At 47.8% G+C, this 25,869-nt stretch overlaps 1 long non-coding RNA gene and 1 pseudogene across 2 annotated transcripts; both read left to right on the top strand.

Moving 5' to 3' along the window:
* The first annotated feature begins 11,506 nt into the window (after positions 1-11,506).
* LOC116578565 lies at positions 11,507-11,606 on the top strand (annotated as a pseudogene).
* Positions 11,607-22,956: 11,350 nt separating this feature from the next.
* LOC116578193 lies at positions 22,957-25,869 on the top strand. Of its 2 annotated transcripts, XR_004280765.1 has the most exons (4): positions 22,957-23,050; positions 23,193-23,511; positions 25,174-25,296; positions 25,416-25,869. It is a non-coding gene; the product is annotated as an uncharacterized LOC116578193 (long non-coding RNA). The 2 variants fall into 2 exon arrangements; XR_004280764.1 differs by having other exon boundaries at positions 25,174-25,869.

Here is a 25,869-nt window from a genome sequence, read left to right as displayed (position 1 = left end):
AGTTCCTGCTCTGCCAATTACCGGCTGTGTAGCCTTGGGCAAATCGCTATACCTCTCTGTGTCAAGCTACTCGTCTTCAAAAATGAGCTAATGACCACGAGAATAACTATTACGAAGTGTGCCAAGGATTTATATGCCACACGCTCTGCATAATATCTCAGAGCTCCAGATGAGGATGCTGGCGGCCTGGCGGCTGGCGGCGAGAGCCCCTTAGCTGCGGAAGGTAGCAGACCAGGCACGTGAACCTGGGCTGGCTCCCCCCCCCCCCCCGCCCCCCGTGTTCCTCTGCCTTTCAGGGCTATCGTGAGAATTCCAGTGTGAATGTTTAATGATTTTTCTCTTCTAACACTTTGACCTGGATCCTGGTGGGTGTTCTCTCCTACTAAAAAAGCATTTTTAAATTTTAAACGGGAACGTCCCATTTTTAAAAGAGAAAGGCATTTTGCGATTGTTAAAAATGTTCTCAGGGGCGCCTGGATGGCGCTCAGTCGTTAAGCTTCTGCCTTCGGCTCCGGTCAGGATCCCCGGGTCCTAGGTTCGAGCCCCGCATCAGGCTGCTTGCTCGTTGGAAGGCCTGCTTCTCCTCCCATTCCCTCTGCTTGTGTTCCCTCTCTCACTGTGTGTCTTTCTGTCAAATAAATCAAATCTCTAAAAAAAAAAAAAAAAAAAAAAAGGTTCCCAGTTTAGGGCGCCTGGGTGGCTCAGTGGATTAAAGCCTCTGCCTTCCGCTCAGGTCCGGATCCCAGGGTGCTGGCATCGAGCCCCACATCGGGCTCTCTGCTCCTCAGGCAGCCTGCTTCCTCCTCCTCTCTCTCTGCCTGCCTCTCTGCCTACTTGTGATCCCTGTCAGTCAAATAAATAAATAAAATATTTTAAAAACAAAATAAATCTTTTTTAAAAATGTTCTCGGTTAGTGACAGCAGCCCACTAGAACAAAACTTCCGGAAGGATGGGGGTCTCAGCCTTCTGGCTCACTGTCTGAGTCTGTTGCCTGACATACTTCTGGCTGCACAGTAAATACACAATAAATATGAAGGAATATATAAATTCATATGCCTCCTACATTCATTCCAAGACAGACCCTAACATGGAGCCGTTTTTCATATCAACCATTCAATTACCAGGCAAGTGACACTAATTACTGACTCTAATAGCCATTGTCTAATTTAATTAAAGGGGATTATTGGATCTCTGGAAGCTTCTGCCATCCTCCCATTTAAGTCGTGGGGGTTCAATAACAGTCTTTTTATTAGTATGTTCGCATGATAAATTAAATAAACCAGCTTAATGGTTCATCTTTGTGACTTATGACACTGAGAGTAGGTGTGGGGAATGATAAATGTGGCAAAACTGAAGACTTGGAGAAAAGGCTGTGGGCTTGTGGCTCCAAACTTCTTGGGAGCTGTGCCTTGTGGCCTCCAGGCTTCATCCTTGCTCTGCTTCAATGGTGTGTTTGCCCTTGTCTGAAGCATTTTTGAGGACCTTGATGTCCCTTCGTGCTGATCAGTTCCAGACGCCTAAAGGAGCAAGTCTGCTGTGAATAGTGACCAATAGGATGGCAACCACAGAGGCAGACAAGAGGCAGTTCGAGACCAGCCAGCCAAGGGACCCAAGAGGGAAACTGGAAAATAAAGCAGGTTATCTATACTGACTCTCCCCCTACAAGTCCGTTTTGGAAAAACAACAACACAGAATAATGGAAATCCATGGGACTTTTTGGGCAGTGGTAGTAGGGACAGAACAAAGAGTGTCTGAGTGTCAAACCAGCCAACTTCTTAGCTTAGCCGGTAGGCTCCAGCTTCCTTAATACTCAGTAGCAGCACCTGATACTGTGATATGTAACAAGAAACATATATTTGGGGGCACCTGTCGGTCCAGCAGCTGCCTTTGGTTCAGGTCATGATCCCAGCGTCCTGGGCTCGAGCCCCGCATCAGGCTCCCTGCTTCTCCCTCTCCCTCTGCCTGCCTCTCTGCCTAATTGTGTTCTTTATCTTTCTGCCAAATAAATAAATAAAATCTTAAAAAAAAAAAGAAAAAAAGAAAGAAAGAAATATATATTTGGCTTTTATCCCCCATTCCTGGCACAAAGCTCCTAAAACCCTTGGAATTTCCTGTCACGGGAGAGGAAGAGGTAGGTGTATCTGTTGTTATGTTAATAAGGCGACTTTTAGACCTGAGGGTCAGGGCCAACCTCTGATTAGAGGGTTTTAATCCCGCACCCACCCTCCCAAACTCCAGGGAGGGGAGAGGGGCTGGAGGTCGGGTAATAAGGCCTCCATAAAAACCCGAAGGGACTGAGTTTAGAGAGCTTCAAGGTTGGTGAACTTGGGAAGATTCAGGAAAAGTGGTGCACTCAGAAAGGGTATGAAAGCTCCCCACCCTTTCCCTTTATCCTGCGCGTGTCAATGAAGTGTTTCTCTGAGTTCTGTGAGGCACTCTAGCAAACTAATCCAACCCAAGGAGGGAGTGGTAGGAGCCTCTGATTTATATAGCTGGTTGATTGGAAGCGCAGGTGACAACCTAGGCTTTCAACGGGTGTCTAAATTAGGGTGTGGGGGGGCAGTCTTCAGTCTTACAGGACGGAACCATTCATCTGTGGGATCTGATGCTATCTCTGGGTGGACAGTGTCAGAACTGAGTTGAGATTCTAGGACTTCCTGTTGGTTTTCTGGGAATCCCTGTACACACAGGGAAAACTCCGCCCCCCCCCCCATTGGAATTGGAACTCAAAATATGGCAATGCTCGCTCGCTCCTGGTTTTCTTCCTGCTTCTTGGAACAGTCCTTTTATTTCAGCTGGAAAGTCTCTTTGGGGGTGCCTGGGTGCCTCAGTTGGTTAAGTGTCCAATCTTCCTCTCTCTCTCTCTCTTTCAAATAAATAATATATATATTTTTTAATCTCCTTAACCTTTGGTACATTCCATCCTCAGACTTCTGTTTTTCCTCTCCTACACCCTCTTGTTGGAAAGTGTTGTTAGAAAGTCTCATTCAAAGAAAGAAAGAAGGGACGCCTGGGTGACTCACTCAGTTGGGTGTCTGCTTTCCACTCTGGTTGTGATCCCAGGATGGAGTCCCACATTGGGCTCCTTGCTGGGAGAGAAGCCTGCTTCTCCCTTTGCCTGCAGCTCCCGCTGCTTGTGCACTGTCTCTCTCTCTGACAAATAATTAAATAAAATCTTAAAAGGAAAGAAAGATGGGGCGCCTGGGTGGCTCAGTGGGTTAAAGCCTCTGCTTTCGGCTCAGGTCATGATCTCAGGGTCCTGGGATCGAGCCCCGCGTCGGCTCTCTGCTCAGCAGGGAGCCTGCTTCCCTCTCTCTCTCTCTCTCTCTACCTGCCTCTCTGCCTACTTGTGATCTGTCTGTCAAATAAATAAATAAAATCTTAAAAAAAAAAAAAAAAGGAAAGGAAAGAAAGAAAGTAAATAAGTCTGTCTCATCCATTCGTGTATCTAATTCCTACCTAATTGGGGTGATTCCCAGATTTGCTACCAGTTCTGTCTCCCGTATTCAAAACAAAACAAAACAAAAAACCCTCAGGTCACCTGGGTGGCTCAGTCAGTTAAGCATTTGCCTTTGGCTCAAGTCATGATCCCAGAGTCCTAGGATTGAGCCCCATGCTTCTCCCTCTCCATCTGCCTGCCCCTGCCCCTGCTTGTGCTCTCTCTCTCTCTCTCTCTCTCTGTGTCAATATAAATAATAAAATAATTTGAAAAACACTGTATGTTAATGATACTGGAATTAAAATAAAATAAAAAATAGACAAAAAAATGCATAGACACACACAAAAGCTACCAGTCATGTTGAATTTAGGGCCCATTTTACTCGAGTATGATCTCATCCTAACTAATCAGATCTCTAATGACCCTCTTTCTTAAATAAGATCATGTTCTGAGGCACTGGGAAATTAGGACTTCAACATCTCTTTCCTTTTTTAGGGCAACACAGTTCAACCCACAACATACCCGTTTCCATTTTCTAATCCTGACCAACTCCTTTTCAATCTGCATACTTCAGCTGAGGCCTCGTGTTTTCAAGAGTGTTCTCCCTGAAGCCTCTCTGTGGGCCTTCACTCTTCCGTAGCAGCTCTATGGCTGTAGCACATTTTATTAGAACTCGCTGTATGTGACTGATTTTCCTTCCTTAAACTAGAACCCCGTGAGGTGAGGCACTACGTTTTCCATCTTTATTTTGTGCAGCACTTGTCTCTTCTATTAATTCGTTCAAGACTAAGTGGTTTGGAGACAAAAATCCAGTGACTGAAAGAATAGAAGTTTCTTTCTGTCCCCCGTGGCAGTCCTGAGTTGAGCGGTCCAAGTTAGTTAGTAAGGATTCTTCCCCACGTGGCCATCTCAGAACTCTGGTTCCTTCTATAGTGTTGCTTTGGCAATATGAGGACTTTTTCCTCATCTTGATGGAAGGGGCTAGTAGGCCCAGCTTCCCCCGCTGTCTTAGAGTTTGGATCCTAAGTGGCCCTCCTCACTTCTGCTCTCATTCTGTCGGTGAGAATTTAGTCATCCATGGCCACCTTTCGTTGGAAGGGAGTCTAGAAACAGCCACACTTTGCTGGAAGGGAGTATAGAAACAGCCACCCTTTGTTGGAAGGGAGTCTAGAAAGCACAGTCAACCCTATTCCAGTTCCATTGCCCCTTTTCTGCCAGTTCTGAAATCTCAAAAATTCTGAGAAATCAAAAGCTTTTTTGAAGTTTGGCACACAGTTGTTTGGGGGCAAAACCTGACCTGAAATGACATGAAGAATTTATAGAGGTACCTATACAAACCAGCTATTGTCCTCATTTAACCCACTTGGAATAAATATTAATGTGTTTTATTGCACAAGTGTCAATATTTTTTTAAAGATTTTATTTATTTACAGACAGAGATCACAAGTAGGCAGAAAGGCAGGCAGAGAGAGGGAGGAAGCAGGCTCCCTGATGAGCAGAAAGCCCGATGCGCGGCTCGATCCAAGGACCCTGGGATCATGACCTGAGCCAAAGGCAGACACTGAACCAACTGAGCCACCCAGGGGCCCCTACAATAACTGATTTTTGAATATTGAATCAGTCTTGCATCCCTGAAATAAACTCCACCTGGTCACGGTATATATTTCTTTCTGTATTTTGCTGAATTCTATTTGCTAATACATTTGCACATCTATATTCATTGGCGATTTTGGTCTGTAGGAATGTGTGTGTGTGTGTATTGGTACTGTCTTTATCTGATTTTTATATCATGGTAATACTAGTTTCATAAAATGAATTGCTAAGTATTCCCCCTCTTCTGTTTTCTGCAAGAAACTGTGTAGAGATTAATTCTGCTTTAAATGTTTGGTAGAATTCTCCAGTGAAACCATCTAGGCCTGGAAATGACAGGGGTGGGAGTTCATTATAAATTCAATTTCCTTAATAGTCATAGGACTATTGGGGCACCTGGGTGGCTCAGTGGTTAAGCCTCTGCCTTCAGCTTGGGTCATGATCCCGGGGGTCCTGGGATCGAGCCCCACATCGGGCTCTCTGCTCAGCGGGGAGCCTGCTTCCTCCTCTCTCTCTCTGCCTGCCTCTTGGCCTACTTGTGGTTTCTGTCTGTCAAATAAATAAATAAAAATATTTTTTAAAAAATAGTCATAGGACTATTCAAATGACCTCTTTCATAGCAGATGAGTTGCGTAGTCTCTGTTATTTGAGGAATCGGTACATTTCATTTAAGTTGCCAAATTCGTGTGTGTAGAGGTGATCAGTGTTTTGGCCTCCTGTGACTGCTGTAACAAATTAACTTAGTGGCTTAAAACAACATTAAATTTGGGGGGCCTGGGTGGCTCAGTCAGTTAGGCGTCTGACTCCTGACCTCAACTTGGGTCTTGATCACAGGGTTGTGAGTTTGGGCCCCACGTCATCTTAAAAAATGAAAAAAAAAAAATTCAGTGCATTCTGTCAGGGTTCTGGAGGCCAGGAATTCAAAACCAGGATCAATGAACCGAAATCAAGATGATGAGACTAGACTCACTCCAGAGGCTCTGGGTATCTCTCTTTTTTTTTTTTTTTAATTTTAATTAAAGATTTTTATTTATTTGACACAGAGAGACACAGCGAAAGAGGGAACACAAGCAGGGGAAGCTGCAGAGAGAAAGGGAGAAGCAGGCTTCCCACTAAGCAGGGAGCCAGATATGGGGCTCAATCCCAGGACCCTGGGATCATGATCTGAGCTGAAGGCAGATGCTTAACGACTGAGCCACCAGGTGCCCCAGGCTCTGGGGATCTCTACACCCAATGTCGGGCTTCAACTCACAACCCTGAGGTCTAGCGTCACATGTTCTGCCGACTGAGCCAGCCAAGCCCCCCCCCCCACCCCCCCGTTCCTCGCATTTTCCATCTTTCGGTTTCAGCCAGCCTTCCTTGCCTTGTGGTCACGTCACTTCCATCTCTTCTTCCATGGTCACATGGCCTTCCCCTCTTCTGTGTGTTACATCCCCCTTTGCTGCTCTCTCATAAGGACACTAGTGATGGTAGTAGGACCCGCTAGGATAATCTCAGAAACCTTACTTAAATCCCTATTTACTTACTTAACTCAGAGTTGCAAAGCCCCTTCCTCCAAACAAGGTAATATTTATGGGTTCCAGGGATTGGGAACTAATATCTTAGGAGGCCATTATGCAACTTGCTACACACCATTCCCCCATTCTCCTTTTTTTTTTTTTTAAGATTTTATTTATTTATTTGACAGAGAGAAATCACAAGTAGGCAGAGAGGCAGAGAGAGAGAGGAGGAAGCAGGCTCCCCGCTGAGCAGAGAGCCCGATGCGGGACTCGATCCCAGGACCCCGAGATCATGACCCGAGCCGAAGGCAGCGGCTTAACCCACTGAGCCACCCAGGCGCCCTCCATTCTCCTTTTTTTAATTGAAAAAAAAAAAAAAAAACTCTTAAGTAATCTCCACGTCTAACATGGGGCTCAAACGCAGAACCTGGAGACCAAGAGTCACATGATTCACCGACAGATCCAGCCGGGGACTTCTCCCTGTGATCCAGTTGATGTCTGTCATGTCTACAGTGAGATCTCCTATTCCATTCCCAATATTGATGATGTGTTCTTTCTCTCTTTTTAAATGTCTCTCTTGGGGCACTTGGGTGGCTCAGTGGGTTAAGCCTCTGACTTCGGCTCGGGTCCTGATCTCAGTGTCCTGGGATTGAGCCCCACGTCATGCTCTCTGCTCAGCAGGGAGCCTGCCTCTCCCTCTCCCTCTGCCTGCTGCTCCCCTTGCTTGTGTTCTCTCTCTCTGTGTCAAATAAATAAATAAAATCTTCTTTTTTAAAAGATTTTATTTATTTATTTGACAGACAGAGGTCACAAGTAGGCAGAGAGGCAGGCAGAGAGAGAGGAGGAAGCAGGCTCCCCACTGAGCAGAGAGCCCGAGGCAGGGCTGGATCCCAGGACCCTGGGATCATGACCTGAGCCAAAGGCAGAGGCTTTAACCCACTGAAACACCCAGGCGCCCCATAAATAAAATCTTTTTTAAAAAATTTAAAAAATGAATGTGTCTATCTTGCTGGAAGTTTATTGATCTTTTCAGATAATCAGCTCCTTGTTTTATTGATTTTTTCTTTTTTTCTGTTTATTTTTTTAAGATTTTATTTATTTATTTGTCAGAGAGAGAGGCGGGGGGGAAAGCACAAGCAGGGAGTGGGAGGCAGAGGGAGAAGCAGGCTCCATGATGAGCAGGGAGCCCAATGCAGAGCTCGATCCCAGGACCTTGGGTTTATGAGATGCTTAACCGACTAGGCCACCCAGGCATCCCTCTTTTCTGTTTTCCATTACTACTTTCTTTTTTCTGTCTTCTATTTCATGGTTTTTTTGCTCTTATCTATTTTTTCCACTTACTTTGAATTTATTTTACTCTTCTTTTTTTTTAATAGGTTCTTGAGGTGGGAGCTTAGGTTACTGGTTTGAGATTTATCCTCTTTTTTCTTTTCTTTTCAAGCCCCGGGGTAGGGCTTAAACTCAAGACCCTGAGATCAGGAATCATATTCTCTACCAACTAAGCCAGACAGGCATCCCTCCTCTTTTCTAAAGTATGCATTTAGGGTATAGATTTATTTCTCAGGCCTGCTTTAGCTGTGTCCCACAGATGTTAATGTTATATTTTCATTTTCACTCAGCCTAATATATTTTTAAATTTCCCTCGAGACTTACCTGTTTGGCCCATGGATTATTTAGAACTATATGGCTCAGTTTCCAAGTATTTTCACATTTTTATGTTATCCTTTTGTTACTGATTTCTATTTTAATTCCATTATGGTCAGAGAACAGATTCGTTCTGATTTCATTTGTTTTAAATCAGTTGAAGTGTGTTTTAGGGCCCAGATTATGGTTTATGTTGGTATATGCTCCTTGGATACTTGAAAACAATGAATATTCTGCTGTTATTGGATGAAATACACATTAGATGGGTGCCTGGGTGGCTCAGTGGGTTAAGCCTCTGCCTTCAGCTCAGGTCATGATCTCAGGGTCCTGGGATCAAGTCCGGCATCAGGCTCTCTGCTCAGCAGGGAGCCTGCTTCTCTTCCTTTCTCTCTCTTCCTGCCTCTCTTCCTACTTGTGATCTCTCTCTGTCAAATAAATAAAATCTTTAAAAAATACACTTTAGATCCTTTTAGTTATGATCACATTGAATTCTTCTATATCTTTGTTCACTTTCCTTTCTAGCTGAAGTCTGAGAATAGGACTCTAAATGAGAGAAATCAGGAGGAAGTGACTGACCCAGGTAGTGGGTAATAGGATAGAGTATATCTACCCAATTGACATAGATTGGGAAAGACACCCTGGGGCACCTAGGTGACTCAGTCCGGTAAGTGACCGACTCAATTTAGGCTCAGGTCATGATCTCAGGGTCCTGGGACTGAGCCCCGCGTCTCTGCTTTTCTTCCTTCCTTCTGACACTCCCCCAGCTTGCAGTCTCTCTCTCTCTCTCTCTCAAATAAGTAAATAAACCTCTAACAAGGAAAGACAGCCTGGAACTTTCTCCCCTTTTAACAAGATACCACTGAGGCCCTTTCTTCTGCAGATGTTCTACAAATGGAAAGGAAGCAGTTCAGAGCAGGGAACAGAGACCCTCATCCTACCTGGAATCGGACATCCATCCCCTCATCTCTGACTGGGTTCACAGGGACGCAGCTAACCTCAAGGTCAAAATTCTTCCACGAACAACCTTAACTCTTGTCCAAGCCTTCTCTGTCCCTTTTCAGAACCCTCCCCGCCCGGGAAGGGGGAATCTGAAGCCAAGCCTATACCAGCCACTCCTTCCCAGTTGTTAAGGAAAAGAACCAGAAGCTGGGGGCACCTGGGTGGCTCAGTGGGTTAAAGCCTCTGCCTTCGGCTCAGGTCATGATCCCAGGGTCCTGGGATGGAGCCCTGCATCAGGCTCCCTGCTCAGCAGGGAGCCTGCTTCCTCATCTCTCTGCCTGTTTCTCTGTGATCTCTGTCTGTCAAATAAATAAATAAAATCTTAAAAAAAAAAAAATAGACCAGAAGCTGGAGGCTGGATTGTCCCCTGGCAACCTCGCCCACTACCAAGAGCAGGACAGGTGGGTTCCTGCCAGACGCCACCATCCCCAGAGCCTGCACAATTGAGGCTGTGAGGGGAGCCTGCCCTTGGCATTCACCTCCTGGAGGCAAATGGGTACTGGCCCTGGGAAGGTCCGAGGAAGCCTAGAGACCCCTCCCCTCCCTGTTGCTTGGTGCTGTAGAGGTGGTTCTAGGGAGGGCCTGCCACCTGGGGGGACAGCTGAGACCAACCCTTGGATGAGACTCCACTGCAGGCATGTGGGGCTTCCTCCTCATCTCAGGTCGGCAGGTGGCATGGACTGGTCTTGCCTGGGGTGTGAGGCCTTCGGTGGCCTGCTTTGGAGTTACCTGCCAAGCCCTTCCCAGACACATGCTCTCTGTTTTCCTCCCAATCTGTCTCTTTCTCTCTCCTGCTCTCATTCTTTCTCTTTTTTTTCTATCCTTTTAAGTCTGATTTTTTTTCTTTCTTGTCTCCTCTTTTCTTTCCCTCTCCCCAGTTTTGCTTTATTCTCCCTCTCCCCTGTCTCTTTCCCTCCCTTTTACATGATCTCTAAAACACAGTCTCTTCCCAGAGCTGATTCTCTGAGAGAGGAGACATTTGTCCAGGGGAATAACTCTTGGCATGACCTTAAATTTGAATCGTTAGTGGTCAGTTAAATTCTTCCTGCAGAAGACTTCTGTATTCTTTCTAGGTTTTCCTTGAAAAAAATTACACATATGGTGAAATAGATATATTATATACATTTGTGTATCTATATACACACAACAAATACACACACACACACACACACACACACACATATATATATATAATGCCTTAAATGAAAAGAACTGCCAGTTATCTGATTAAAAAGAAAAGTTCCTTTTTCTATCCCTTTTCTCCCCGCTTCCTTCCCTACCCTGGCTTTCCATATATCAAGCTGTTTTATCACCATCTGCAGGGGCAGCCGGCCACCTGCCATAGAGCTGATGGGCTGGTGACAATACACGAGGAACTGTCACCTCACAAGTTCAGGGGCAGCATCAGAATAGTCCCCAGTGGCTAAACCACTTCAACAACCTCTTTTACTTTAAAGAGATATACATTATCTGATTTAAAAAAAAAAAACTATAAAAATGTAAGTAAAAAATCTCCCCCACCCAATGTCTCCCTCTCTCCCGTTCTCACTGTCACCCTGTCCCCTCAGAGAAACCACTGTGGCTTTCTATGTCCTTGCGGATTATCTTTATGCAAATGATAACTTTGGTGATGATATATTCTTGTTCCCCCGCTTTTTAGACAGAAGGTAGACGCCTGTAATCTTATTCTATCTTTTTTCACTTAACAATCAGGATTTTTTTTTTTAGATTTTATTTATTTAATTATTGAGAGGGAGAGAATTAGAGGACAAGGGGGTGGAAGGTCAGAGGGAGAAGCAGACTCCCCACCGAGCAGGGAGCCCGATGCGGGACTCGATGTGGAACTCAATCCTGGGACCCCGGGATCATGACCGGAGCTGAAAGCAGTTGTTTAACCAACTGAGCCACCCATGCACCAACAATCAGGATTTTATTAACAAGTGTTTATTGGGGTGCCTGGGTGGCTCAGTTGTTAAGTGTTGCATCTGCCTTCAGCTCGGGTCATGATCTCAGGGTCGGATCGAGTCCCACCTCAGACTCCCTGCTCCGTAGGGAGCCTGCTTCTCCCTCTCCCACTCCCCCTGCTTGTGTTCCCTCTCTTGCTGTGTCTCTCTCTGTCAAATAAATAAAATCTTTAAAAAAAGAAGAAGGGAACACTGAAGACTTCGGGATAAAGAAATGACTTATAGGGCCGAGACAAGATGAGGTGGTATGGTAGGCATGTCATTAGTGCCCTAAGATAGTATTAAAATCTTCTCTCTCAGTTTACATCGAAAAGCACCCCCTATCAAATAAGCTTTCTGATTTTCAGTTTTCCTTTCCAATGCAGTTTCAGGTGCTCGCTTCGGCAGCACATATACTAAAATTGGAACGATACAGAGAAGATTAGCATGGCCCCTGCGCAAGGATGACACCCAATGCAGTTTCAGTTGTGTGACAGGTAAATGCATGGTGGTTTCCCCAGAATATACTGATTTATTCACGCCCCGTTTATTCATTCATCCAACTGGTATTCATCTAGCACCTGGAGAGTCAGGACTTGGGGCTCTGAAGTCAAGGTCCCAAGCTATGCTATGAGGGCAGAGTGAAGAGGGTGATTTCCGCAACCTCTTGGCTATACCCGCTGTCTCTCTGGAACAATGTGACACAGAAAGCAAAACCAGAGCTTCAGAGAAGCTGTCCTCTCCCTCGAATACCAAGATCAACAATGGTCTCATTTTCCCCAGACTTTCAGCTCCCTGCAGTGGGAAGGAATCAGCAGGAGAGTCAGGTGGAGAGAGTGAGGTCCTGGTCACCAGTGTGGATCGTAAGGTTAGCCAAGAGAAACTCAGGGCAGAAAATTCTCTTGCACGTAACCGGGACTCGATGGTATATCATTGCTGGGTTCAGTTCTCCCTTTGGAGGTTCAAGATTGAGGGGCCGGGACGGAAATGCCTCATGGCCACTTGCCTCCCCGCCCCCGACCCCGATTCTTCTCATCTTTGCAGTTTCCTGCTCTTAGAGAGCAGAGGATAAGGACTGAGGTGTCATTTAAGCTTCCGGACAGATCTGGTCAGTCCCTTCACTGAAGCCGAGGTGGCAGAGGTAGCCCCCTAGGAAACCCCTTGGCAACTTGGAGACAGACTTCTCAGCCCAGAGAGTCACACTTCTGCCCAAGAGCTGTGCCAAAAACGAATCTGGGGCATGCAAACATTCAGAGTACAAACAGGACATGGGGCACGGGAGAGGCTTCCGAGGAAACCTTCTCGGGGACAAATAAAATGCTTTTATTGAGAGAGGTCTTGGGTCAGTCCTCCAGATCATCTCTGAAATGAAACAAGAATCCGTCTCCAGTTACTCACCCTGGGCTGCAGGAGGGGCTCCCTCCCAGGAGGAAACCCCTGGTTGCTTTGAGAGTGAAGGCGGGGTGGGAATCCTTTGTTTCAGAGTCTGGCTCACCGTTGGAAGGAGATCAGCCTTAGGCAAGGATGTTGTTGATTCTCAGGTCCAAGCCCAGTTCTGCCTCTAAAGCCAAGTTCTCCCCATTTGGGGCCATGCTGGGAAGGGGACAACGCTGCTTTTAACTGCCGTCTACACACACACTTGACAGGGGTCCCAGACGCCACGTTTTTGGCCCTCCCATGCCTCAGACCCTACCACACTAAACATCCAGATGAAAGATACAGGTAGGCACAAACTGACTTCTCCTACAGGCCACTGATGCTAAAACAACTGGAAATTGAGATGACTTCATTTTGGTTATCCAACTATTTCAATAAAGGGGAGAGAGAATGAAGAAAATACTCTTGAGTCTTCAGCTCGAGTGCCAAGCACACAGCACGTGACCCCAGATTCCTGGAGGGACACAACTTGCTAGGGCGGTTTTTTATGAGTGATAAAAACCACGACAGTACATGAAATCAACCACGTGTATTGGGATACAGCTGATATTCCGTGGCAATGATGTAAGATTCGTGGTTTTTTTGTTAAAATAGACACCAAGATTCAGAACTTTGTGACTATTTTGCTATGATAACAGCTGAAAATGACCCTTCAACCACCCATCTTGGGGAGATCCCCACCACCATCATGTCTAAGAAATCAGGGTCCCCAGTCCCTATGCCCCCACTCCAAGCATTTCAGATGCCATATCTTCTGACAGGCTGGAGTGTTAAGTACTTGTACTCTGTTCAGTCACGTGGCTAATTCTTGTCCTGACCGTTTCAACCATCTCCTTAGATCTCCCTGCATGACATCGAAAGTTCATTGATCATCTGGACAATACAGCTGGAGTGGGAGTAGAGAAACTCTGTGGGAGGGGTGTAAAAATGGGTTCAACCCTGAGAGATCTTCGTGAAATTTCTCCTGCTCCCTTCATTCAAACCTCTTGGATCTACTCTCGAAGCGCATAGGGGAGAGACAAAAGCCAATGAGTAAAGGCTTCCAAAAACAAACAAGGGGCTCCTGGGTGACTCAGTCAGTTAAGCAACCGCCTTTGACTCAGGTCATGATCCCAGGGTCCTGGGATCGAGCCCCTCATCAGGCTCCCTGCTCAGCGGGAAGCCTGCTTCTCCCTCTCCCTCTGCCATTTCCCTTGCTTGTGCTCTCTGACTATCTCTCTGTCAAATAGATAGATAGATGATAGATAGATAGATGATAGATAGATAGATAATAGATAAAATTTTTAACTTAAAAAATAAAAAAACAAGGTGCTGCCTCCAGGGTATTGATTTACCCTCTCTGTAAAATGGGGCAATTTTTTCCCTGTACCTCACACAAGATAGAAGATGAGATGGTACACAGGTACTTGGAAGATTAAAAAGCACCATACAGGGGTGCCTGGGTGGCTCAGTCTGTTAAGTGTCTGCCTTCGGCTCAGGTCATGGTCCCAACATCCTAGGATCAAACTCCATGTCAGGCTCCCTGCTCAGTGGGGAGCCTGCTTCTCCCTCTCCTAGCTGCTTGTGCTCTCTGTTGCCATGACTGTCAATCTATCTCTCTCTCAAATAAATAAAATCTTTTTAAAAATTTTAAAAATAGGGGCACCTGCGTGGCTCAGTGAGTTAAAACCTCTGCCTTCAGCTCCGGTCATGATCCCCAGCGTCCTGGGGTGGAGCCCCACATCCAGCTGTTTGCTCAGCAGGGAGGCTGCTTCCCTCTCTCTCTGCCTGCCTCTCTGCCTACTTGTAATCTCTGTCAAACAAATAAATAAATAAAATCTTTAAAAAAAAATAATATAAAATAAAAAATAAAAATTTTAACAATATAAATAAATAAATAAATAGCACCATACAAACATAAGAGGGCTTTCTCATGGGAGAAAGCTGGGACTTGAATCCAACCCATCAACTCAAAGTTCACTGCTCAATCCAATCCACCACAGCTGCTGTACACAGATGTCAGCTCTGTCTGAGACCAGGCCAAGGCCATGTCCAGAAGCAGATCAAAGCACAGGGGAGAGCCTGAGTGGTGTGTCAACCTGGGGGACCAGGACGTGGGACCCGAGAAATAAAGTCAGCTCCTAATGCTCTCTGGGCTCAGAGGGGTAGCTGCAGAAATAGCACTGGGTGTCCTTCCTCTTGAATATTAAAATGCTCATAATACTCTCTCCATGTCCCAGATTATGATGTGGAGCTGGAAATTAGCATTCTGTTCCAACATACTGTGGCACCTTTGCTTTGGGGGTTGAAATGACGGTTTTTAATAAGCTGGCTCCAGGCACCCATCACCAGTAATGGAAGTTCTGCCCAGGAAGATAGATCACTTCTTGTTAAAAGACCACAGGGCAATAAATTTCCCGTCATAACTCAGCTTCCAGATCAGGACCCCAGAGAATCGCTTCCATTTTTTAGCACGAACCAACCCCTCTGCCCTGGCCCCTGCCCCTGAGCCGCTGGGCCCCAGTGATCCTGACCATTGACCTCGGTCATGGTTTTTCTTTGCCCTGACTCTTTGCACTTGCATTTGGCGGTTCAGTGAGATCCACACAGATGTAATTTGTGGATGCAACTGTGCTTTAGGACTGGATGGGTGGAGAGAGTCTACAAGAAGTACCAGAGCCTGAGTCTTAATGCTGTTATCAGCAAACACAAATTTCTGCTATCCCAAGGATCCAAGTCATTAAGACTGCACGACAAGCTTATTATAGAAATTCTAGTAAATGTAATCATATCCATCCATGTTGGGTTTTTCTTCCTCTTACATCTGAGCACTTGCGCCAGTTGTAGGGAAATTAGGACTGTTGTATAAATAATTTGATTTTTAAAGACGCCACATAGCTAGTGAAGTTAAACACATTATCTACCCTATAATCCAGAAATTCTATAGGAAATGAGTGGATTTTTCCACCAGAAGAACTGTTCAAGAATATTCATAGTAGCAAAAAATAGAAACAATTTCAATATCTATCAAGAGGTGAATGGATAGGGGCACCTGGGTGGCTCAGTGGGTTGAGGATCTGCCTTTGGCTCAGGTCATGATCTCAGAGTCCTAGGACTGAGACCCACGTTGGGCTCTCTGCTCCGCTGGGAGCCTGTTTCCCCCCCCCACCACCACCACCACCTGCCTCTCTGCCTACTTGTGATCTCTGTCTGTCAAATAAATAAATAAAATCTTAAAAAAAAAAAAAGGGTGAATGGATAAACTAGTTGTGGTATGTCCATACAATGGAATAGCATAGAGCAGTTTCAAAGAATAAACTACTGATACACACACCAACGTAGACAAATCACACATTTTGTGGAATGGCATAAAGCAGACCCAAAGAGGCTACCATATGATTCTACTTATATGAATTTCAAGGTAAAACTAATTCATAGCAATGGAAATCAGAATAGCAATCATCTCTGGGATATACTGAAAAGGAACCTCCATGGGTGCAGGAAATGTTCTATATCTTGTTCTGAATGATGATTCCATGGGGAAATATTCTTTGAGCCATGTATTTAAAAATCAATGCACTTTATTGAATTATGTTCTACCTCAAAAGTGGGGGGGAGAGAAGCTTTTTTTATAAAACACCCACAATATCTTTTCCTGACATAGAAAGATGTCTTTGATGTCTTCATCAGATATTAAAAATCCAATTTCAGGGTGCCTGGGTGGCTCAGTGGGTTAAGCCGCTGCCTTCGGCTCAGGTCATGATCTCAGGGTCCTGGGATCGAGTCCCGCATCGGGCTCTCTGCTCAGCAGGGAGCCTGCTTCCTCCTTTCTGTCTCTCTGCCTGCCACTCTGCCTACTTGTAATCTCTCTGTGTCAAATAAATAAATAAAATCTTTAAAAAAAAATCCAATTTCATTCCAATCCTAACTGAAAGGGAATTAAATAACAATGAATTCAAAATCAGGGGCGCCTGGGTGGCTCAGTGGGTTGGGCCTCTGCCTTCTGCTCAGGTCATGATCTCAGGGTCCTGGGATCGAGCCCTGCATTGGGCTCTCTGCTCAGCGGGGAGCCTGCTTCCCCCTCTCTCTCTGCCCACTTGTGATCTCTCTGTCAAATAAATAAAATCTTTAAAAAAAAAAAAAAAGAATTGAAAATCACTGGGCACCTGGCTGGCTTGATTGGTGGAGGGTTGTGAGTTCAAGCCCCATTTTGGGTGGGAAGTCTACTTTAAAAAAAATTAAATTAAAGGGACGCCTGGATGGCTTAGTTGGTTAAGGATCTCCCTTCTGCTCAGGTCATGATTCCAGGGTCCTGGGATCGAGGCCCGCATTGGGATCGAGACCCGCATTGGGCTCGAGCAGGGAGCTCGAGGAGGGAGCCTGGAGCCCCTCAGCAGGGAGCCTGCTTCTTCCTCTTCCTGCCACTGTCCTTGCTTAAGAGTGCCTGCTCTCTCTCTCTGACAAATAAATAAATAAAACTTTTTTTTAATTTAAAAAATTAAATTAAATTAATAAAGATAAATAAAAAGTAAGTGAATAAATAAAAAATTAAAATGTCATAACTGAACTTTTTTATGAATAAAAAAATCATAGCTGAACACTCAGCCGTGGTTGTAACTATCCTCTATCCGAAGGACATCAAGAAATGACTGGTGCCAAATAGTTTGAAGGGTTTTCTCCTCTCCTCCCGCATCCCAGGGACTAAGAACGTGTTCCGGCCAGCACACAGGGCCACACCAGGTAGTGCCAATAAAACCAGACTCAGACACCAGACAGCACTCTGGGCTCCTCCTTGTCAACTGGGAGGGCAGTTATCCCCAAAGGCTCTGGGTCCTGTTGGCCATCTCTCTAAGTGAAAAAGTAGATGGCAACACAGATCCAAAATTAATCTTTTTCCTGAGATTTTAAAAAATTTTTACATCATGTACAAAGCAGCCCACTTCTATTTCCCATGACAATGCTAGCAGGGTCAGCTGCTTATTTGTTCATCTTAACCTTCTTTATAAACCTCTTCTACCCTACTTTTACTCCTCCCCTGCTCACCAGGGAAATTCAAAGCCACGGAGTGGAGCGCAACTATAATAGAAAATCCGGGGCACCTGGGTGGCCTCGGGTCATGATCCTGGGGCCCTGAGATCCAGCCTCACATCCGGCTCCCTGCTTTCTCCCTCTCCCACTCCCCCTGCTTGTGTTCCCTCTCTCACTATGTCTCTCTCTCTGTCAAATAAATAAATGAAATCTTTAAAAAAAAAAAAAAAAGGAAAAGAAAACCCATCTTTACTTAACAAGGGCTAGCGCTGGGGGCAGGGAGAAGGGCCAGTCTCTTTTTCTCCCCCTCAGCACTAGCTGTCAAATATTTACTTTGGGGCTGTGTGAACCTAGCCAAGGGGTGCCTCGATCCAGTTTGGGCTGGTCCCCACCCCTCCCTCCCTTCCTCAACCTGTTTCCTGCATTGTTCTTTCTCTATGGAAACAGACATAAATTTGCAAGAGTGTGAGAGCAGTTTAAAATTTTTGTAAGTGTACCAATCTTACGTGTTCCGCTTAATTAATCTTTCACAGGCATCCCCACCCGTGTGACCACCACCCTGATAGAAACGTGGAATATTTTAAGCACTCTAAAGGGCCCCCCTTTTGTTCCCTCCCAATCAATACTGGGGAGGAGGAATTTTTTACCTAGAAAATGTGAAGCGTTCTAGTGTTTGTATTTTGAAGATTCAACTCCCATCTCCCTATCGAACATACTTAGGGGCATAACAGTGTTCTCTTTCTCGCTGATGAATTATTTTTAAAAGTAAACATAAATGTAGAAATGGTTTTCCACCTGATGACATACCTCAAGGACTAGATACTATGCAATCCTTAAAACCATGCTCTTGGAGAACATTTAATGACACGGAGAATAATATTAAATTAAAAGGCAAGATACACAAATGTTCATGCAGAAACTCAGTTTTGAAATCATATGCATAGGGAAGGAAAAACAACTGAAGAAAATATTAGCTTTGATAAACTTTAGGTGGTAGACTATGGGATGGATTTTATTTTTGTCATTGTATTTTTTATCTTTGAGATTCTGGATGATGGAATTTGTTACTTTTCTAATTAGGAAAAAAACCTATTTTCTTTTTAAATGTGGATCAAACAAAATGACAAACACTTGGGGAAATGGTTTTCTAAATTACACAACTTATTTTGTGGCACATTATGTGGTTATTTATTTATTTATTTTTAAAGATTTTATTTAGTCACTTGACAGAGATCACAAGTAGGCAGAGAGGCAGGCGGGTGAGGGGGGGAAGCAGGCTCCCCGCTGAGCAGAGAGCCGATTCGGGGCTCCATGCCAGGACCTTGGGATCATGACCTGAGCTGAAGGCAGAGGCTTTAACCCACTGAGCCACCCAGGCACCCCTATGTGGTTTTTTTAATGGCATTTTGAAGACTGTAATAACCTGGAAAATTGCCTACGATGTAGTTAGAGTATAGTGTTTCTTAAAATCATGGGGCGCCTGGCTGGGTCAGTCATATCAGGATTTGAGTTCAAACCCCACAGTGGGCGTAGAGCTTGCTTTTAAAAAAAAATTAAAAAGAAAAGAAAACCAGGACAGGATGCGTAGAACTAAGGTGGGGAGGAGGGGACACAAAAGTCACTATAGCAGTGGTTGTAAAACAGGAGTACCAAAATCTCAAATGGAAAAAAAAATGTTTTAAATGCTTAAATGCTTGTTTACTAAAATTAGTTTTTAAAATAGGCATGGGTTTAAAGCTCCACATTTTATTTTCTGTGATCTGGATATGTTTTTTGTACTTTGAGGGTTTTTTGTTTTGTTTTGTTTTTTTTAAGGCAAGAATGTTGGGGGTAATCATTTCAATGTGTTTTAGTCTGAAGCCTTTGGGCAACTTTAGATGTGGCCTCTTTTACTCAGAATCGGATTCCACAGAAAAGGTTGTGTCCAACACTGTAAATCCTTAATTTTTACAAACGCGGGACCGGACTAACGCAAAAACGACCCAAGTGCCAAACACTTACTACCATTTCTGGGAAGCTCACTCCATGAGATCTTGACATTTATTTTTCCACACAAACGCCTTCGTTTCCGATCGATCCCGTGATTTCTCCTGTACAGAGATGAGGGGAGGCCAGCGCAGGGATGTGAGAATCGAACAACAAACTAAAATTGAAAAGCCCTTCTACCGGCTTCTGCCTCCCCGCCCCCTCCCCCTCCTCGCCCCCAGCTTCCCACCCCCCACTACACACACACAAAGTCCTGATTGCTTAGGGTGCTCCTGGTCTGGGTGCCAACCTTGGCCCCACCTGCCCTAAAAGATGTGGCCCTGGTCGGTGAATTTGACCCAGGTGCCACGCCTCTCCCCCATCTCGGGCAAAGTTAGACAAAGGGAGAAGGCCTGGCTGGGGTCTTTCCAGGACCCAGAAAGCCTGGGGATCCAAGGTCGCCGAGGAAGATGAAAGGACAAACCCCTTCGATCCGAGTCCCGTAGCAGGCAAAAACCAAATGGGGGGCTGGGGAGAACGGGGAGCCTCTCATCCCGACAACTCCCTCAGGCCTCTTCTCGGGTTTGCCAGGGTGGCGCTGCCTCCCGGCTCTAGATCTGACCCCAAATCAGGAGGCCAGGTGCTTCTTCGTTGGTTCGGCGGTATTGGGTGCCTTCTTGACGGTCGCCGAGCCGCCAGGGAGGGGAAGCCGGCCGCCACCGGGACCTGGAGTAGCGGAGTCCCCCCTACCCTGCGCGCCCTGTCCCCAGGACACTGCAGTTTATGCAGCCAGGAGGAGACCGCAGGATAAAGTCTTTGATCCTCCCTTGCTCCAGGATCCTAGATTCCTTAAAAAGAAAAAAGGAAAAAAAAGGGGGGGGGCAGGTGGAGAAGAAAAAGAAGAAGAAAATGGAAAAAAACCCAAACCGGCAACTCCGTCTCCACAGGCCGCTCTGTGTAGCCTCCGCCGCCCTGTCGCTGGGAAGGCCGCGCCAGCTTCCCGGGTCTGGCGTCTCCGCAGGCCAGTATTTTCTCGGCCACGAACGTGGGGGTGGGGAGGACGCCCCATTTCCCAAGTTCAAGGTTCCAGAGCCTGAGGAGACCGAGGGCTCCTTAGGCCTCCGCGGCTGCCGGCTGCAATCACCCGACCGAGGGAGGGGCGCTTTGGAAACAGAGGCGACCTTCTCAGAATAACGTACCCGAATGTTCTCTAATAATCCATCTGCTCTAGCTATTATTCGTTGGGTATTTAATTTTTTTAAGATTTTATTTTTTAAGTAATCTCTACACCCAACGTGGGGCTGGAACTCACCACCCCCGAGATCAAGAGTTCGGGCTCCACCGACTAGGCCCGTCAGGCGCCCCTCCTTTGTTATTTATGCCTTTGTTTTTCCTAGGGATTAAAAAAAAAAAAAATAGGGGATTTTGCTGCCTAAAAGTAAGGTAAGAAAACATGACTTAGGAAAGTGAAAATGAAAAAGCTGCCATTATGTCGATCCTGACTACTACACGGCTCTCACTTGCTGGAGAGCCTCAATAACCGGGATTTTTAACGCAGACCTGGCAAGTTTTCCGCGCAAGACAAAGAACAGACGCTTGTTGATAAAGCAGTGCAGGCTTGGCTGGGAGCGGCCCGGCCTCTCCGTTCTGGGTCCTTCCACAACCCTCCCCTGCCCCCTTTCTCTCCGCCCGCTCCGCGCCCGGATCCAGCTCTCCGAGGGGTGAAGGAATGTTTATGGCCTGGCTCAAGTTCGATGACAAAACCCTGCGTGGAGGGGGAAGGGCAGTGAACTTCAACCGTCAGTCGGACAAAGGCCGAGCGCAGGTCTAGGACGAGGCTAGAATGGAGAGCCCAGGGTCCTCAGGAAGGGTACCAGGCCCGCTGTCTCCTTTCCCATGCCTGGGGCCAGCGGTGCCCGGCCGGTAGCCGACGCCGACATTTGGTGCAGTCCCGCCTGCGCGGGAGTGGGGCGGTCACCGTAGGAACGGCTACAAGCGGCGGCTCACTGCGCAGGCTTGGCCCAGTCTCAGAACCCGGTGCTGACGCCCGTGCCCGCTCCTCTGCCTGCTCTTCCCAGCCAAAGCCCCGGGCCCCACTGATCTCTCTGCACAGCCTGCGTTTTCCAGCCTCCTCCCCGAGTTTTGCTCGCATCTTCCCTCCTGGATTTATGTTATAAACATCTTTCAAGGTGTTACTCCAAGACCTTTTCTGGGAAACTCCCTCAGATGCAACGGGGAGAGAGGCGAATCTTTCTCAGTCCTTGTGAGAAAGACTTGTTCTGGTTGTAGTCATGGACCCCACCACGCGACGTCAGAGGTCCCATCTGAGGAAGCTGTAGACCCAAGAACTGGCGGCAAGCGTGAGGCAGGGCTCAGTGGAATGGGAGACGGCCTTTCCAATGTCTCTCCAAAAGCCTCCCACTCCCAGGGGAAGATTCTGCACGCGGTAGGCCCTGGGTAAATGAGTAGTTCATTGAACTAAATTTCCGTTTGTCTTTAATCACGTGTTGATGGTGGTGTTGTTTGCACTTATGCAAATCTGCCTGGTGCACCCAGGTGAAGGTAGGTCTAAGGAGTTTAAGTGCACTTGTGTGGCATCAGAAGCTGGCTACTGATGCAAACAGGTGTTTGCCAGTGTGCAGGGGGCCCTTGTGAAAAGGGGCATGCAGGAAGAGACTGGGATTCCTGATTTCTCCAGGTGGTGTAGACAGAGGATTTTAGACATTAAGAGCTCCTGCTTTGGGACGCCTGGGTAGCTTAGTGGGTTAAAGCCTCTGCCTTCAGCTCAGGTCCTGATCCCAGGGTCCTGGGATGGAGCCCCGCATTGGGCTCTGTGCTCGGCGGGGAGCCTGCTTTCCCCTCTCTCTCTACCTGCCTCTCTGCCTACTTGTGATCTCTGTCTGACAAATAAATAAATAAAATCTTAAAAAAAAAAAAAAGAGCTCCTGCTTCGGGGTTCGGCTCTGCTGCAGCAGGCCGAGGGACTCTGATCAAGTAATTTGCCCTCTCTTGGTCTCAATTTCCTCATTTTATGAAGTGTGCGCTCAGTTGTAGGTTTTGTCAGTGTGAGAGCAGTAGCTCCGAAGGGGGCATGAGCAGGAGGCATTCGCTTGGAGTGGAGGGAAAATGGGTACCGGTGAGTCCAGAGTGTGCGTGTAGATTACTGTGTTCCCCTTAAAACCAAAGGATTAGCAGTGTCAGTGCCTAACGACTTGGGCAAGTGCCCCCCTCCTGCAGCTCTGAACCCTGTCCACATAACACCAGCAGCGTGGATCCCCTCCAGCTGCTCCTCAGATCCTGGCGCTTACCAAGCTTCTGGAAAGGATTCAGGAATGGTGGGGGGGGGCAGCGGTTCAGAGACTAAAATAGACTGAATTTGTTTTTTACGGTTTATGTATTTAAGTCATCTCTACACCCAACATGGGGCTTGAACTCACCACTCCGAAATCAAGTCCCACGCTCTTCCCACGGATCCAGCCACGCGCCCTCCGATTTATATTTTTAAGGCCAGAGCCTTTCTCTTAACGGTGAGTTAGTCAATCATCAGTGTTTTCATTACAGTTAATTTTCACTGAGTTTTCAAAAATAGGTGTGTTGCAAAGAATTCTGATTTTTAAATAAGAACAATAGCAGTAGCATTAACAATAATATTGACTTTGTCTCTGCCAGGACTCCATCCACTCGGAGACCAACAGCGGTCATCTGGGGGGCCTGGTGGCTGGCCCTCGTTCCCACCTGCCAGCCTGTCCCCTGCCCAGGCCACGCCCGTCCCGCATGCTACGAAGCGCTTTCCACTCCCGCAGCTGCGCGTCTCTCCAGGAACCAAAGTGGAGATGCCCTCGCCTGGTGGTCAGTCTCTGGGCTCGAGTTCCTTTTACCCGCCCTTCCTTGCCAGCCTAGATCGTGGACTCTCCGCATTCCTGGGAAGACCTTTCCAGAGCTTTCTGAAGCGGGTCCCAGACAGAGCGGCAACGCCTTCAGCCCATGGGTCAGTTCGTTTACCTTATTACGGAGAAACGCACTCTTGGAGGTATTGAAACTAGCCAGTCCCCGGTCTGAGGAATGGGTGCACAACACTCGTGTTCTCTCTGCAAAGGCCGGCCGGGGATTCAGCTTGCGTCAAGGCCTTGAGCTCGGCAGGCGCCGGCCTGGAGGTTTCAGCCTCCGGAGCAGAGCGGCGCAGGGCTCCGCTGGCTCACCTTAGGCTAGAGGAGGAAGGAGAGGAGCGCGGCACTGGGTGCTCCTCTCCCAGCAGAGTCTGGGGCGGGGCTCAGGGAGAAGGCGCACAACAGAAGGCTCCCCACTTCGGGCGAAGGCCGGAGTGTCCCCTCCCCAGTGCATACAGAGGCCTCCTCGCCTCCCCCCAACCGCGGAGTCCCCAGCCCTTCTTCAGGTCCCTCCAGGCTTTCCCCCGCGGCTTGACCTTCTCCCGCCTTCCCAAGACCGGAGGTGCCCCCCCACCTCTCCTCCCTCTTTCCCCCTCTTCCTGCAAAGAGTTTAAGAGAGTAAGGGCGGAGGCGTTGAAGACCACCTACCAGAAACTTCAAGTTCAATGGCAAAGTCCCTGCCCCTCCCTCCGGGCTCGGGCAAAAGCTGTCGCTTTTCCTCATTCTGGGGGCGACTGAACTCTTGCTGCCGCCGTCCCCTCTCTCACTTCGGGGGCAGTTTAGGGGAGGGGAGCCAGTGGTGGAACTCTTTCCTTCCCCCCATCGACCACCCCCCACCCCCTTTCTAGACAGAAGCAACTTGTAGCCGACGGAGGCAGGAAGGCTGGCATCAGTGCCCCCACTGGATGTTTTTAAGTCTCTCTCCAGGCCCAGATCAGCAGCGGAGGCGGGGGGAGGGGGGGTGGAGGTGCGCGACGAGGGAGGAGGGGCGGGTGGAGGGGCGCGACGGGGGGGAGGGGCGGGGACGGGGAAGAGAGGGGTGTCCCACTCAGGTGAGAGGCCGAGGGCTCGCTCTAGGGCTTTCTGCCCCCTTTCCTGGAGAGGAACTGTTCAAGTCTGGGAGAAGAAGAGACAAATTCCTTCAAAAACAGCAGCATGGCCTTCCTTGGCCCCCGCGCAGCAGGCGCCCCGCGCTTTATTGGAGGTTTACGTATCTAACCCACCATTGTAGTAGCTCTGCCGCTTCTATTAGACCGGACGCAGGCGGCGGCGCAGAGCTTCCCCCGAAGGAAGCCTAATTAAAGTGCAGCACTTAGGGCCTCGGATAAAACTTTAATGAAGGGGAGGCGGGGAGGGCAGTTTTCGCGTTGGAGGAGGGGAGCCGGGCCGCTGGGAGCGCTGGCGGGGCTGGATCAGGGCCTTTTTCCAGCCGCGGGGGCAGCTTCCGGCTCTGGAGCTACTCACAGTAAGGCGGGGGGAGGGCGGGGGACACAGCGGTGCGGATTCTCCGCAGGCCGCAGCCACGGGGGGAGCGGGGGGTGTCCCGAGCGGCCAGCAGCGTTCGCCAGCGTGAGTAAAGGACCCCAGGGCTGGAGCCTCCCCCCGCCTAGCTCTCCGCCGGGCTGCCGCGGGAGTTTAGATTCGAAAAGAGCTTCCAGAGGTCGCGTCTATGCAGTTCTCCACCAGTGCCCCCCCTAATTCAGCCTCCGGAAGCCTAATAAAATACAACGGCTTTGGAGTTAGGCCTGATTTCGGTTCTGCAGCCGGCGTAGACGCGACCCTCTGATCCCGTTTGGACGCCTGCTGAGACTCGCAGCCGGAGGTGTTCAGCTCGGAGTCCGGGAGAGGGCGTGGAGGGCAGCTCCGAGGACAATTATGCCTCGCTGGTAGATAAAGACGCTCGGGGGTATTTTCGGGAATCTATTTGTACGCTTCCCCGTGCATTTGTTTATGAGAATGTTGTCTGAATTCGCCTATTTATGAACGTTGTGTTCGCATGTTTCAGGCTGAATAATTTTTAGCAAGACACGCTGCCCAGTAGCTGCAGATGGCCCTAGTCCAAACCAAATCGCTGCAGACAAGCGACTGCGGGTAGATGGGTTTTGTTGAAATGGAACACAAATTAGCGAGAGATTTTTAAATGCTCGGTCTCGGTGGGAGGGTGTCTAATTTGCCTCGGGAGTAAAAATGGTGTTTGGAAAGGGGTTTCATGAAAGGATTTAAAGCCAAAAGAAATTTAAATTTGTTTTGTTTTGCACAGGTTCCAAGTTCATCCCTGGGCGGGGCGAGGAGGGGGGGATATGAGGGGGCGGTGTCGCCGCGAACTGCTCTGCGGAGGAAGATAACACTCCAGCCGCCTGACGTCCTAGACCCGGGGGAGAAGGTGCCGCAGTCCTGCTCCTGGAAGCCCGACTGGCCTGTTTATTCCACGTCTCTCGTGCTGCCCTCCTTGCCTTCTT

The sequence above is a fragment of the Mustela erminea genome, chromosome 18 (assembly GCF_009829155.1).
Source record: "Mustela erminea isolate mMusErm1 chromosome 18, mMusErm1.Pri, whole genome shotgun sequence".
Lineage (NCBI taxonomy): Eukaryota > Metazoa > Chordata > Mammalia > Carnivora > Mustelidae > Mustela > Mustela erminea.
This window is presented reverse-complemented; position numbering and strand designations above follow the sequence as displayed.